Raw genomic sequence first — 14,138 nt, 5'->3', positions numbered from 1 at the left:
AGCTTGGAACTATTTGCACCCAATTACCCTTCCGCCAGCGTAACCTCGTCACAATCATGGCGCTTCTTCAATATGCCGACGAGTTGACCAACGAAAATCCCATTCTACCATTAAAGCCTTGATGGCCTCGGCGGTTAGACGGTTGTACTGTGGAATGGATGGTCACGAGTTCGAACCCCGGGAATCTAATTTTTCGAGTTTTTTTGAAAAATGTTCTCGATATTATTCATTCATGTACGTTTATCAGGCGCGGATCCAAGCGGGTGCACCAGACGCACGGCTCCTAATTGATGTAAACGTTTTTAATTTACCACTAATGAAATTTTGGAACACACCTGTCCAGGAATGTTGATAAGAAATGCAGAGCACGCTCCCTCTTCTTCCAGTTCCTAGATTCGCCGGCCCTCTTATACCACCACCTTATACCATTATGAATATTATCACGAAGAAAATTCCTTCACCTGAACTTTTCAAGCTGAAGTACACACTGATTTAGGTGTTCGAGCACTCCAAAGAATGGTTTGACATGTCGGCGCTAAATTCATTATCAGTGATGAGCATTTAGTTTGTAACTACAGTGATGAGCTGCAGGCGGATAGATTCAAATTACATATCATCTTCCTGGTCACCTAAATCCCACACCCAAACTGTCCCTTCAAATTACGTGCACGGAGCTATATAAATACGATTGCCGTGTGCTTGCGCACTTCCGACTCCAAAAGAATCGAATCTTAATTCAAATTCGCCATTGCTGAATTCATTGGCGCCAAAGACTATTTCTTTTGACCCTGTTGACCTCGCTTCTAAAAACTTTTTTGAGAAAGCCATTCAAACATTAAAATCAACTACGAACATTATCTATAATATCACCAAGCTATATAAATGCGATATATCAAGAAATAACTGTCGCATTATCGAATTATACGGTTAGCTTGGAACTATTTGCACCCAATTACCCTTCCGCCAGCGTAACCTCGTCACAATCATGGCGCTTCTTCAATATGCCGACGACTTGACCAACGAAAATCCCGTTCTACCATTAAAGCCTTGATGGCCTCGGCGGTTAGACGGTTGTACTGTGGAATGGATGGTCACGAGTTCGAACCCCGGCGAATCTAATTTTTCGAGTTTTTTTGAAAAATGTTCTCGATATTATTCATTCATGTACGTTTATGAGGCGCGGATCCAAGCGGGTGCACCAGACGCACGGCTCCTAATTGATGTAAACGTTTTTAATTTACCACTAATGAAATTTTGGAACACACCTGTCCAGGAATGTTGATAAGAAATGCAGAGCACGCTCCCTCTTCTTCCAGTACCTAGATTCGCCGGCCCTCTTATACCACCACCTTATACCATTATGAATATTCTCACGAAGAAAACCCCTTCACCTGAACTTTTCAAGCTGAAGTACACACTTATTTAGGTGTTCGAGCACTCCAGAGAATGGTTTGACATGTCGGCGCTAAATTCATTATCAGTGATGAGCATTTAGTTTGTAACTACAGTGATGAGCTGCAGGCGGATAGATTCAAATTACATATCATCTTCCTGGTCACCTAAATCCCACACCCAAACTGTCCCTTCAAATTACGTGCACGGAGCTATATAAATACGATTGCCGTGTGCTTGCGCACTTCCGACTCCAAAAGAATCGAATCTTAATTCAAATTCGCCATTGCTGAATTCATTGGCGCCAAAGACTATTTCTTTTGACCCTGTTGACCTCGCTTCTAAAAACTTTTTTGAGAAAGCCATTCAAACATTAAAATCAACTACGAACATTATCTATAATATCACCGAGCTATATAAATGCGATATATCAAGAAATAACTGTCGCATTATCGAATTATACGGTTAGCTTGGAACTATTTGCACCCAATTACCCTTCCGCCAGCGTAACCTCGTCACAATCATGGCGCTTCTTCAATATGCCGACGAGTTGACCAACGAAAATCCCATTCTACCATTAAAGCCTTGATGGCCTCGGCGGTTAGACGGTTGTACTGTGGAATGGATGGTCACGAGTTCGAACCCCGGGAATCTAATTTTTCGAGTTTTTTTGAAAAATGTTCTCGATATTATTCATTCATGTACGTTTATCAGGCGCGGATCCAAGCGGGTGCACCAGACGCACGGCTCCTAATTGATGTAAACGTTTTTAATTTACCACTAATGAAATTTTGGAACACACCTGTCCAGGAATGTTGATAAGAAATGCAGAGCACGCTCCCTCTTCTTCCAGTTCCTAGATTCGCCGGCCCTCTTATACCACCACCTTATACCATTATGAATATTATCACGAAGAAAACCCCTTCACCCGAACTTTTCAAGCTGAAGTACACACTGATTTAGGTGTTCGAGCACTCCAGAGAATGGTTTGACATGTCGGCGCTAAATTCATTATCAGTGATGAGCATTTAGTTTGTAACTACAGTGATGAGCTGCAGGCGGATAGATTCAAATTACATATCATCTTCCTGGTCACCTAAATCCCACACCCAAACTGTCCCTTCAAATTACGTGCACGGAGCTATATAAATACGATTGCCGTGTGCTTGCGCACTTCCGACTCCAAAAGAATCGAATCTTAATTCAAATTCGCCATTGCTGAATTCATTGGCGCCAAAGACTATTTCTTTTGACCCTGTTGACCTCGCTTCTAAAAACTTTTTTGAGAAAGCCATTCAAACTTTAAAATCAACTACGAACATAATCTATAATATCACCGAGCTATATAAATGCGATATATCAAGAAATAACTGTCGCATTATCGAATTATACGGTTAGCTTGGAACTATTTGCACCCAATTACCCTTCCGCCAGCGTAACCTCGTCACAATCATGGCGCTTCTTCAATATGCCGACGAGTTGACCAACGAAAATCCCATTCCACCATTAAAGCCTTGATGGCCTCGGCGGTTAGACGGTTGTACTATATATGGAATGGATGGTCACGAGTTCGAACCCCGGCTAATATAATTTTTCGAGTTTTTTTGAAAAATGTTCTCGATATTATTCATTCATGTACGTTTATGAGGCGCGGATCCAAGCGGGTGCACCAGACGCACGGCTCCTAATTGATGTAAACGTTTTTAATTTACCACTAATGAAATTTTGGAACACACCTGTCCAGGAATGTTGATAAGAAATGCAGAGCACGCTCCCTCTTCTTCCAGTTCCTAGATTCGCCGGCCCTCTTATACCACCACCTTATACCATTATGAATATTATCACGAAGAAAACCCCTTCACCTGAACTTTTCAAGCTGAAGTACACACTGATTTAGGTGTTCGAGCACTCCAGAGAATGGTTTGACATGTCGGCGCTAAATTCATTATCAGTGATGAGCATTTAGTTTGTAACTACAGTGATGAGCTGCAGGCGGATAGATTCAAATTACATATCATCTTCCTGGTCACCTAAATCCCACACCCAAACTGTCCCTTCAAATTACGTGCACGGAGCTATATAAGTACGATTGCCGTGTGCTTGCGCACCTCCGACTCCAAAAGAATCGAATCTTAATTCAAATTCGCCATTGCTGATATCATTGGCGCCAAAGACTATTTCTTTTGACCCTGTTGACCTCGCTTCTAAAAACTTTTTTGAGAAAGCCATTCAAAGATTAAAATCAACTACGAACATTATCTATAATATCACCGAGCTATATAAATGCGATATATCAAGAAATAACTGTCGCATTATCGAATTATACGGTTAGCTTGGAACTATTTGCACCCAATTACCCTTCCGCCAGCGTAACCTCGTCACAATCATGGCGCTTCTTCAATATGCCGACGAGTTGACCAACGAAAATCCCATTCGACCATTTAAGCCGTGATGGCCTCGGCGGTTAGACGGTTGTACTGTGGAATGGATGGTCACGAGTTCGAACCCCGGCTAATATAATTTTTCGAGTTTTTTTGAAAAATGTTCTCGATATTATTCATTCATGTACGTTTATGAGGCGCGGATCCAAGCGGGTGCACCAGACGCACGGCTCCTAATTGATGGAAACGTTTTTAATTTACCACTTATGAAATTTTGGAACACACCTGTCCAGGAATGTTGATAAGAAATGCAGAGCACGCTCCCTCTTCTTCCAGTTCCTAGATTCGCCGGCCCTCTCATACCACCACCTTATACCATTATGAATATTATCACGAAGAAAACCCCTTCACCTGAACTTTTCAAGCTGAAGTACACACTGATTTAGGTGTTCGGGCACTCAAGAGAATGATGGTTTGACATGTCGGCGCTAAATTCATTATCAGTGATGAGCATTTAGTTTGTAACTACAGTGATGAGCTGCAGGCGGATAGATTCAAATTACATATCATCTTCCTGGTCACCTAAATCCCACACCCAAACTGTCCCTTCAAATTACGTGCACGGAGCTATATAAGTACGATTGCCGTGTGCTTGCGCACCTCCGACTCCAAAAGAATCGAATCTTAATTCAAATTCGCCATTGCTGATATCATTGGCGCCAAAGACTATTTCTTTTGACCCTGTTGACCTCGCTTCTAAAAACTTTTTTGAGAAAGCCATTCAAAGATTAAAATCAACTACGAACATTATCTATAATATCACCGAGCTATATAAATGCGATATATCAAGAAATAACTGTCGCATTATCGAATTATGCGGTTAGCTTGGAACTATTTGCACCCAATTACCCTTCCGCCAGCGTAACCTCGTCACAATCATGGCGCTTCTGCAATATGCCGACGAATTGACCAACGAAAATCCCATTCTACCATTAAAGCCTTGATGGCCTCGGCGGTTAGACGGTTGTACTGTGGAATGGATGGTCACGAGGTCGAACCCCGGCGAATCTAATTTTTCGAGTTTTTTTGAAAAATGTTTTCGATATTATTCTATATATACGTATATAGCTCCGTGCACGTAATTTGAAGGGACAGTTTGGGTGTGGGATTTAGGTGACCAGGAAGATGATATGTAATTCGAATTTATCCGCCTGCAGCTCATCACTGTAGTTACAAACTAAATGCTCATCACTGATAATGAATTTAGCGCCGACATGTCAAACCATTCTCTGGAGTGCTCGAACACCTAAATCAGTGTACTTCAGCTTGAAAAGTTCAAGAGAAGGGGTTTTCTTCGTGATAATATTCATAATGGTATATAAGGTGGTGGTATAAGAGGGCCGGCGAATCTAGGAACTGGAAGAAGAGGGAGCGTGCTCTGCATTTCTTATCAACATTCCTGGACAGGTGTGTTCCAAAATTTCATTAGTGGTAAATTAAAAACGTTTACATCAATAAGGAGCCGTGCGTCTGGTGCACCCGCTTGGATCCGCGCCTGATAAACGTACATGAATGAATAATATCGAGAACATTTTTCAAAAAAACTCGAAAAATTATATTAGCCGGGGTTCGAACTCGTGACCATCCATTCCACAGTACAACCGTCTAACCGCCGAGGCCATCAAGGCTTTAATGGTAGACCGGGATTTTCGTTGGTCAACTAGTCGGCATATTGAAGAAGCGCCATGATTGTGACGAGGTTACGCTGGCGGAAGGGTAATTGGGTGCAAATAGTTCCAAGCTAACCGTATAATTCGATAATGCGACAGTTATTTCTTGATATATCGCATTTATATAGCTCGGTGATATTATAGATAATGTTCGTAGTTGATTTTAATCTTTGAATGGCTTTCTCAAAAAAGTTTTTAGAAGCGAGGTCAACAGGGTCAAAAGAAATAGTCTTTGGCGCCAATGATATCAGCAATGGCGAATTTGAATTAAGATTCGATTCTTTTGGAGTCGGAAGTGCGCAAGCACACGGCAATCGTATTTATATAGCTCCGTGCACGTAATTTGAAGGGACAGTTTGGGTGTGGGATTTAGGTGACCAGGAAGATGATATGTAATTTGAATCTATCCGCCTGCAGCTCATCACTGTAGTTACAAACTAAATGCTCATCACTGATAATGAATTTAGCGCCGACATGTCAAACCATTCTCTGGAGTGCTCGAACACCTAAATCAGTGTGTAGTTCAGCTTGAAAAGTTCAGGTGAAGGGGTTTTCTTCGTGATAATATTCATAATGGCAGTGGTATAAGGTGGTGGTATAAGAGGGCCGGCGAATCTAGGAACTGGAAGAAGAGGGAGCGTGCTCTGCATTTCTTATCAACATTCCTGGACAGGTGTGTTCCAAAATTTCATTAGTGGTAAATTAAAAACGTTTACATCAATTAGGAGCGTTGCGTCTGGTGCACCCGCTTGGATCCGCGCCTCATAAACGTACATGAATGAATAATATCGAGAACATTTTTCAAAAAAACTCGAAAAATTATATTAGCCGGGGTTCGAACTCGTGACCATCCATTCCACAGTACAACCGTCTAACCGCCGAGGCCATCAAGGCTTTAATGGTAGAATGGGATTTTCGTTGGTCAACTAGTCGGCATATTGAAGAAGCGCCATGATTGTGACGAGGTTACGCTGGCGGAAGGGTAATTGGGTACAAATAGTTCCAAGCTAACCGTAATTCGATAATGCGACAGTTATTTCTTGATATATCGCATTTATATAGCTCGGTGATATTATAGATAATGTTCGTAGTTAATTTTAATGTTTGAATGGCTTTCTCAAAAAGTTTTTAGAAGCGAGGTCAACAGGGTCAAAAGAAATAGTCTTTGGCGCCAATGATGTCAGCAATGGCGAATTTGAATTAAGATTCGATTTTTTTGGAGTCGGAAGTGCGCAAGCACACGGCAATCGTATTTATATAGCTCCGTGCACGTAATTTGAAGGGATAGTTTGGGTGTGGGATTTAGGTGACCAGGAAGATGATATGTAATTTGAATCTATCAGCCTGCAGCTCATCACTGTAGTTACAAACTAAATGCTCATCACTGATAATGATTTTAGCGCTGACTTGTCAAAGCATTATGTCGAAATGGTACTTGGGCCTTGGAGACAGAAACCAGAGGCTGAGGGGTCCTGGTGTTCCCCCAAGACCGTACTTGAGGGGCAGGCGGTATTTGCACCACGCCACCACGGGCACCACGCGACCACCACGCCACCACGCGAACAGGCGGAGCGATTATAATGACGATATCAAAATAGCGGTCGCTTCATTGGATCATGGTTTCTTGGAACAATTATAGATGGCGTTGGCTGCTATCCTAGCTTCTCTGAATCCCGTTCTTGGGATTATTGGAATAAAGGCGTACGCCAACTACGGAAATACGTACTGAATTACCGTTGAGTAACTAGACCTACTCCAACTGACGACTGACCTGCAAAAACCATACGAGTACGAGTGGGTTATATAGTCTCCCTTTAAAGGGGTGGCCGTTCGTTTGGGTGGGGTGGGTTGGGGGGGGGGGGGGGAGGAGTTAGATTTATCACTCACTCTAACACGTGTGCATAGTTTCAACATACTGTTGTGTGAGAGACCCTTATTGGCGACTTTGTGTAACTTTATCTTGCCTACCTAGCTGTTGCCTATAGTATCCCATTAAAGAGGGACAATGTAGGAGCAGGGGGTCAAATTGGCCAACTTTAGCTGACTTATAAACAGAGTAAGGGCATTAGGTCTTATTTGATTCATCACTGAATGTATCCCTGTTACAGGCGTGACTAGGTTAGGACAAACTGTGAGAGGTGAGAGACTCACTGGCTACTTTGTGTAACTTTATGTTGCCTACCAAGATGCTGCCTATAGTGCCCCTTTAATGGACATGTCTCGAATCTTATGCATTCTTTAGGGAAGGTGAATCACTAGGCTTCCCAAGCCAACAAGCTAGGGAATTCTTCTTCTTATCTTCAATATTGTGATCATTATCATACATTGTATATTATTATTATAATCGACGCGCCCGCCTGACCTTTGAAGACCTTTGTTCAATGGACACCAAAGCCTAAGTTGCATTCTGTCATCTGTAGCTGTGACTAATGACACATCTACAAAATAAGTCGGTTTGATGAGAAAGTAAAGGTTTCAAACCAAAACAGGTGCCCTCTGTAATGGAACTCATTTGAACGCAATATGTTGCGTAATGACTTTGGTTATAATCATGCGGAGTATGAAAGGCTGGGCTGTATCCGTCAGTACCTGACTGACGATTGGACCCATCGTTTGCATTTGGTAACCCCCCGTTTTTTTAATGGTGTGATAAGATCTCTCATGACAAACGGTTGGACACGGATGTATAGCGGCTTAATAATAGCCCTGCTTTTTGCGAATGCCATTAACAAGTAATAAATACTCGTAAATCCCGTCAGGCAACAACGCAGTATACCAACATGCCATCTATAATTGGTAGGTGTAACCACAACTCTCAAGTGTCTGTGGTCTGATGGTCTGTTTTGATATCGTCATTATGATCGCTCCGCCTGTTCGCGTGGTGGCGTGGTGGTCGCGTGGTGCCCGTGGTGGCGTGGTGCAAATACCGCCTGCCTACTTGAGGTGAGCTTCTCAGGTTGTCTCTATGCACAGGGTCGGCCAGTCCTCAAGAGCACAGTAACGAGAGAGTCTCTACCCCAAGGCAGAAGGGTCCTGATGCTGTCTAAGGTGCACGAGGTACCTCTGATACACAAGCTATTTCAAGTGGGCTACTTGAGTTGCCAAGTAAGGTACTTGTGTTGTATTTGCTCAGGTTACAAACGTAATAAGTCCTGAATTTGCCTTCTAACGTCCGGATCCTTTATTCTAACACTGCTTCACAAAATTATACACACCAAAGTCATAATTGATAAAATAGTTCGTCGGGATGACGATTCGTGCACGTGATTATAAAATACTCGGGAGACTGGAATAACTCTCTATCGCTCTCTTCTCTCTCTCTCTCTCTCTCTCTCTCTCTCTCTCTCTCTCTCTCTCTCTCTCCTTTATTCTAACACTGCTTCACAAAATTATACACACCAAAGTCATAATTGATAAAATAGTTCGTCGGGATGACGATTCGTGCACGTGATTATAAAATACTAATAGCTAAACTGTTTCTGCCCAAAAGGCACAGAGAGCAAGAGTTCTAGGCATCCATTTTTGAAACGCGCCCGTTTCAAAGTGGTGTAATCAAACTCTGAGGGAGATTGCCAAGTGAGCCGAGACAAATCATCCTGTTGCTTAGTGGACAACACAGAGGGAGCAATCATGCCATGGTTACCCTCGGCATGAGACAAATGAATATTGAAATCACAAAGTTCAGCCTGTGAGGCATAGATGTCGCCTCTATAGGTGGTGGATTCATGAGCGGAACCTGTCTCATCAGTGAAATCCAAAGCATAAGCAGCATGCACAGCTTTCTCATCCTGTGCCTTGTCTGCCTTATGAAGCAAGTTTTGCAACTGCTGGAGATGGGCTACATTTTTCTGACCTGTGGCCCTCAAAAATGCTGGTTTCAACCTTGCAAAATTGAAGATATCAGGAATGATGTTTCCCTTCAAATCTGCTATAATATAGTGTGTCCTATCCAAAACCTGGTGTATAACAAATGGGCCAACCCAAAGAGTCTTAAACTTTCTTGTGTTGGCCGTCATCCCTGTAGTGTTGGGTTTATGTAGATAAACCAACTGACCTTCAGCATAGATGGGAGATTTCTGAAGTTTGTTAGCAATCTTGGCATTTTGAGACAGCTGCTGGTGCTCTTGGAGCTGCAGCATACATTTGGACACATTCTGAAATTTCTGTCGCAGATGTTGGACATACTCAGCATGTGACCGTGAGAGACCTAGACATGGTTTGAAATTCAAAGTGGACAAATCAGCTGGTTCACGCAAGAAGAGCAAATAGAAAGGAGAGTAACCTCCCAAGTGAGCACTTGAAAATGAATTGTATGTGTACACTGCTGTGGACACGAATTGAGTCCAAGAAACACCATACTCAAGGAGATTTGCTTTGATGAGGTCGGCAATGGATTTGATTTGCCGTTCAGCCATAAGACTACCATGGTTTTCTACAGAGACAAGCTTCTGTTGAATGCCAAGTGTCGCACACAGTAATTCAACAAGATGACCGGTGAGAGATGCTGCTGCATCTGACACAATTACAGATGGGACGCCAAACAGAGTAATCACCTTCTGGAGAAGGGCTTCACAAACAGTGGGGGCGTCAATTGTCTTTAGCGGGACAGCCACAACGAACCTGGTCATGGCACATGTCACGACTAGCATATGACGGTAACCTGATGGAGATGTGGGCATGGATTTGAAATCCATACTAATGGTCTGGAATGGTTCAAAACTGGCTGGAATGCGTTCATGAAATGTCCGCATAGTATCAGACTTTCCCTTAAGTTGTTGACACCTATCACATGATTGAATATACGAGACAATGCGTTGGAACATAGATGGAAAATAGAAATTTTTCCTAATGGTGAGATAAGTTCTGGTACATCCTCCGTGTCCCAGAAGCAAACCTGAGCCATGATGTTGGCCTATGATGGTATCTATATACTTTTCCGGAACTGCTAATTGAAAACAGAAATTTTCAGAATTGGTGGGAAAGAAAATCCTGAACAGAATGCCATTGAAAGTCAGATACTGCTCAGATTTGATGCTAACGACCCTAGCAGCTTTCTTATCTGCTGGCAAGATATCATGGACTAAGTAATCATAGATGGGTTTAAAATACGGAGATGTCTGTTGTGCGGTACTAAGCTGTTGTGCCTCAATAGGGAGATTGTAATCCCGAATCACCTTGCGTCTGATGATCTTCAATACCTTATTCAGAGATGCCTGATCAGGGACATGCTTGGTATGCATGCTATCAATCCTTGGAACCAATGGTGTGGGTCTAACCAGGAGATCTAAAATATCATCTGAATACTCTTCAACGACAGAAGATGGAGGAAGAGCGGAATCAATGAGCCTAGGTTCATCAGCAACCTTGGTTGATGATTGAGATTTGTCATTCTGTTGGAGAACAAATGGAATCACTGACACTGGTGGTGCCACTGTTGATGTAACAATGGGCACACGTGGAGCGTTTGGAAGTATAGATACTGGTGGCACATTGTTTTGAATGCCATTAACAAGAGGAGTGTGTGTAGGTGCAACAGACACTGTTTGCTGACAAGGAACATGTGTTCGTGGTTTGGGAATTGGTTTTGGCCTATGCAGAAGAGGCACAGGAATGTTCATTTTCTTTGCATATGACCTGGTAACAATCTTTTCAGGAAGTGGCAGTGTATAAAATGCATAGAGAGAGAGAGAGAGAGAGAGAGAGAGAGAGAGAGAGAGGATATTAACAGATCAGTATGTAGTACTATTTGGACTGTCTTGTGCAGTCAGTACATTCTCCTCATTTCTGTTTGGGTTAGTTAGGAGGGTTAAAGAAAGTTGTTAGGTAAAAAAAGCAAAGATTTTGTTAACCAAACGAGAAGTTGGTACATTTCATATACATAGTTAGACAATTAGATAATGACTTCATGACCTCTACTGATAAATACAGCCCTATCCAAGCACTCCTAAACTAATATAATGCAAGGTACGTACATTTAGGCTGCGGCACCTCTCCAGGGAGTGGTTTTGCATGGAGTGAATAACAATTGGTTGGCTTTTGTTGATATTGATTTTGAGGTCTAGATATTGAAAAGTCTATTAAAAGCGGTTAGAAAAAGACATTGTCTGCTAAAAAAAAAAGACGTTACGTAATTAAGTGTTAGAGGGAATTTTCTGAAACAAAAGTGATAAAATCTAAAATGGTAGATTGTAAAACCCAGATGTGAAAAATTAGAAGTTCCAGATCAATTCTTCTGCATCATTGATGGTGCAGAAAGCGCCATTCCTGCACCACATATTGTCAAATACCATGATTTCATCCTCTAGTTTGTAATAGAGGTAGTCTATGTTGATACGGTATTTTAGAAATGATCTAAATATCTCTAGCGGATCGGTGGCTCCTTCACCAAAGATTTTATGCACAAGTGCCTTGTAGGCTGCTGCTTGGGCGGTGACAAAAATGTAATTGATGTACCTGTTTGCGAGAGAGGTGAGGGGTAATAACGATATATAGTCTTTTATCGAGAAAGAGTATTCGTTGTTGACTTTCAGCACTAAGCTTGCTACGCATTGAGCTAGAGGGGTAAGATGATGACATTGTACAAAGGAATGTAGTAGGTCGTCGTGACTCCCACAAAACAGACAATGGGGGTTGTTTACAAAACCTGCGTTATATCTGAACAAACCAGTGGGCATTGCACCATGTAGAAGTCTAAAATGAGTAAATGCGTGGTCGTCCTTGATAGGCTTTGAAAACGTAGAGGTGAAGATGGGAGCAACATCAGACCCGGCCAAAAAATCATCCCACCTGTGACCAGGCCTTCTGAAATACTTCTCCTGATAGGCATTCAGACAGAGGACATTATATGCCTGCTTGACTGTTATGGAGGCGAAGGGGAGGTTGTCCCCGTTTAGGGAGACATCATCACCCTTCTCATGAATCCTTGGAACTGCAACCAGAACATCCCTTAGCTGAGGCTTATCAAAGGAGCTAACATTTGAAGTTGGAGATGCGAGAAAATCTACCCATTTCCTAGGAAGGGACTCAACTAGGGCCTTTAGCTCCTTTGAAAGTAGTCGTTTGGAGTTGTCAGGTACAGCTCGATGAATTTCATCAATATTCCTGAAGGACAGATCCGACTGGAGAAGATGTCTAAGTAAAGATACACCAGCCTTGGCTAAGAGCGAGTTTACTGGAGAGAAGTTAGGGAGAATATCCGGGTTAAAGAAGACTGGTTCGGAGATAATTTGCTCGAGGGTTAGAGTGTCAGGTTTCCGAATTATGGAGATCTGGGAGATGGTACGAATTGACTCCGAATAGAACCTTGGGAGAGTGCGGATGATCTCGTTTGGAAAACGAGCAACTAGAAATTCCTGGGTATAGTTGAGGCCTAGAAGGCTCTTGAGGTAGTAGAGAGCAACAGCGTAGCAGGGATGACCCCTTTCCCCGTAAAGGACGTCTCTGAGGAACCGTAGACGGAAAGCTCTGATTTTGCATTTGACATTGCCAAGCGCAAGGCCACCATCGGAAACTGGTAAAGACAAAATTTCCGAAGGTATCCAGTGTTTGTTGTTGGTCCAGAAAAAATCTAGCATGAGTCGCTGAACATCAGCCACCAATGTAGCCGGGGGTGTAATGACTTGAAGCTTGTATACAAGTGTCGACAGAACAAGACTGTTAATAAGCAACACCTTGCCTCTTTCAGACAAGCAGTTAAGGACAGGCGTCCATGCCCCAAATTTCACCTTGAGCTTCTCCATGGTGTTATCCCAGTTTTGTTTTTCAAACAACGTTTCGTTGCCAAGAAAGATTCCGAGACTTCTTACGCCCTTGTTGTTCCACAACAACCCGAGTGGTCGATCAGGTCTATTCCGCCACGCACCGGACCATAGACCTGTGGATTTTGTATAGTTGACCTTGGACGAACTGGCCCTCTCATAAGTGCTGATACAGTTTTTTAAAGCCACGAACCCTGGATTGGATGTAATAAAGACATTTAAGTCATCAGCATACGCACTCTGTTTAGTAGGTGGTAAATCCGTATCTGGAAAAGACAACCCTTGTATATCAGGATTCATCCGAATGTTATTGAGAAGAGGCTCAATTGCAATAGCATAGAGCGACCCCGACAATGGACAACCTTGTCGAATTCCACGAGTGAATCCAAAAGGAGCACTAAGAGATCGATTGATTTTCAAAATACACTCAGCATCAACGTATAGAAGTTTGATACAGGATATGTAGAACTCTCCGAAACCAAGAGTCCGGAGGACACGAAAGAGCCAATCATGATCAATCCGATCAAACGCTTTTTCCTGGTCAATGGAAACAACTGCAAGATCTAGGTTGTTCTTGTTGTAGTAGAAAAGCGTATCTCGTAGAAGCGATATGTTATTGAGAATTGACCTATTTGGAACCGTATACGACTGGTCAGGGTGAATGACCTCCGGTAGGCAGTGTTTTAAACGGTTTGATAAGGCCTTTGTGAAGAGTTTATAATCACAACACAGAAGTGATACAGGACGCCAATTTTTTAGGCAACTGAGGTCCCCTTTCTTAGGCAAAAGTGTAACAACTGAGCGTCTACACGATACAGGTAGCTCGCTTTTTGCGACAGCATAGGTGAAAACATCTAGTAAGTCAGGACCTAGTATGC

This window comes from Lineus longissimus, chromosome 10, assembly GCF_910592395.1.
Source record: "Lineus longissimus chromosome 10, tnLinLong1.2, whole genome shotgun sequence".
In the NCBI taxonomy this organism is placed as follows: Eukaryota; Metazoa; Nemertea; class Pilidiophora; order Heteronemertea; family Lineidae; genus Lineus; species Lineus longissimus.
The sequence above is the reverse complement of the archived record's forward strand: the minus strand, read 5'-3'. Positions refer to the sequence as shown.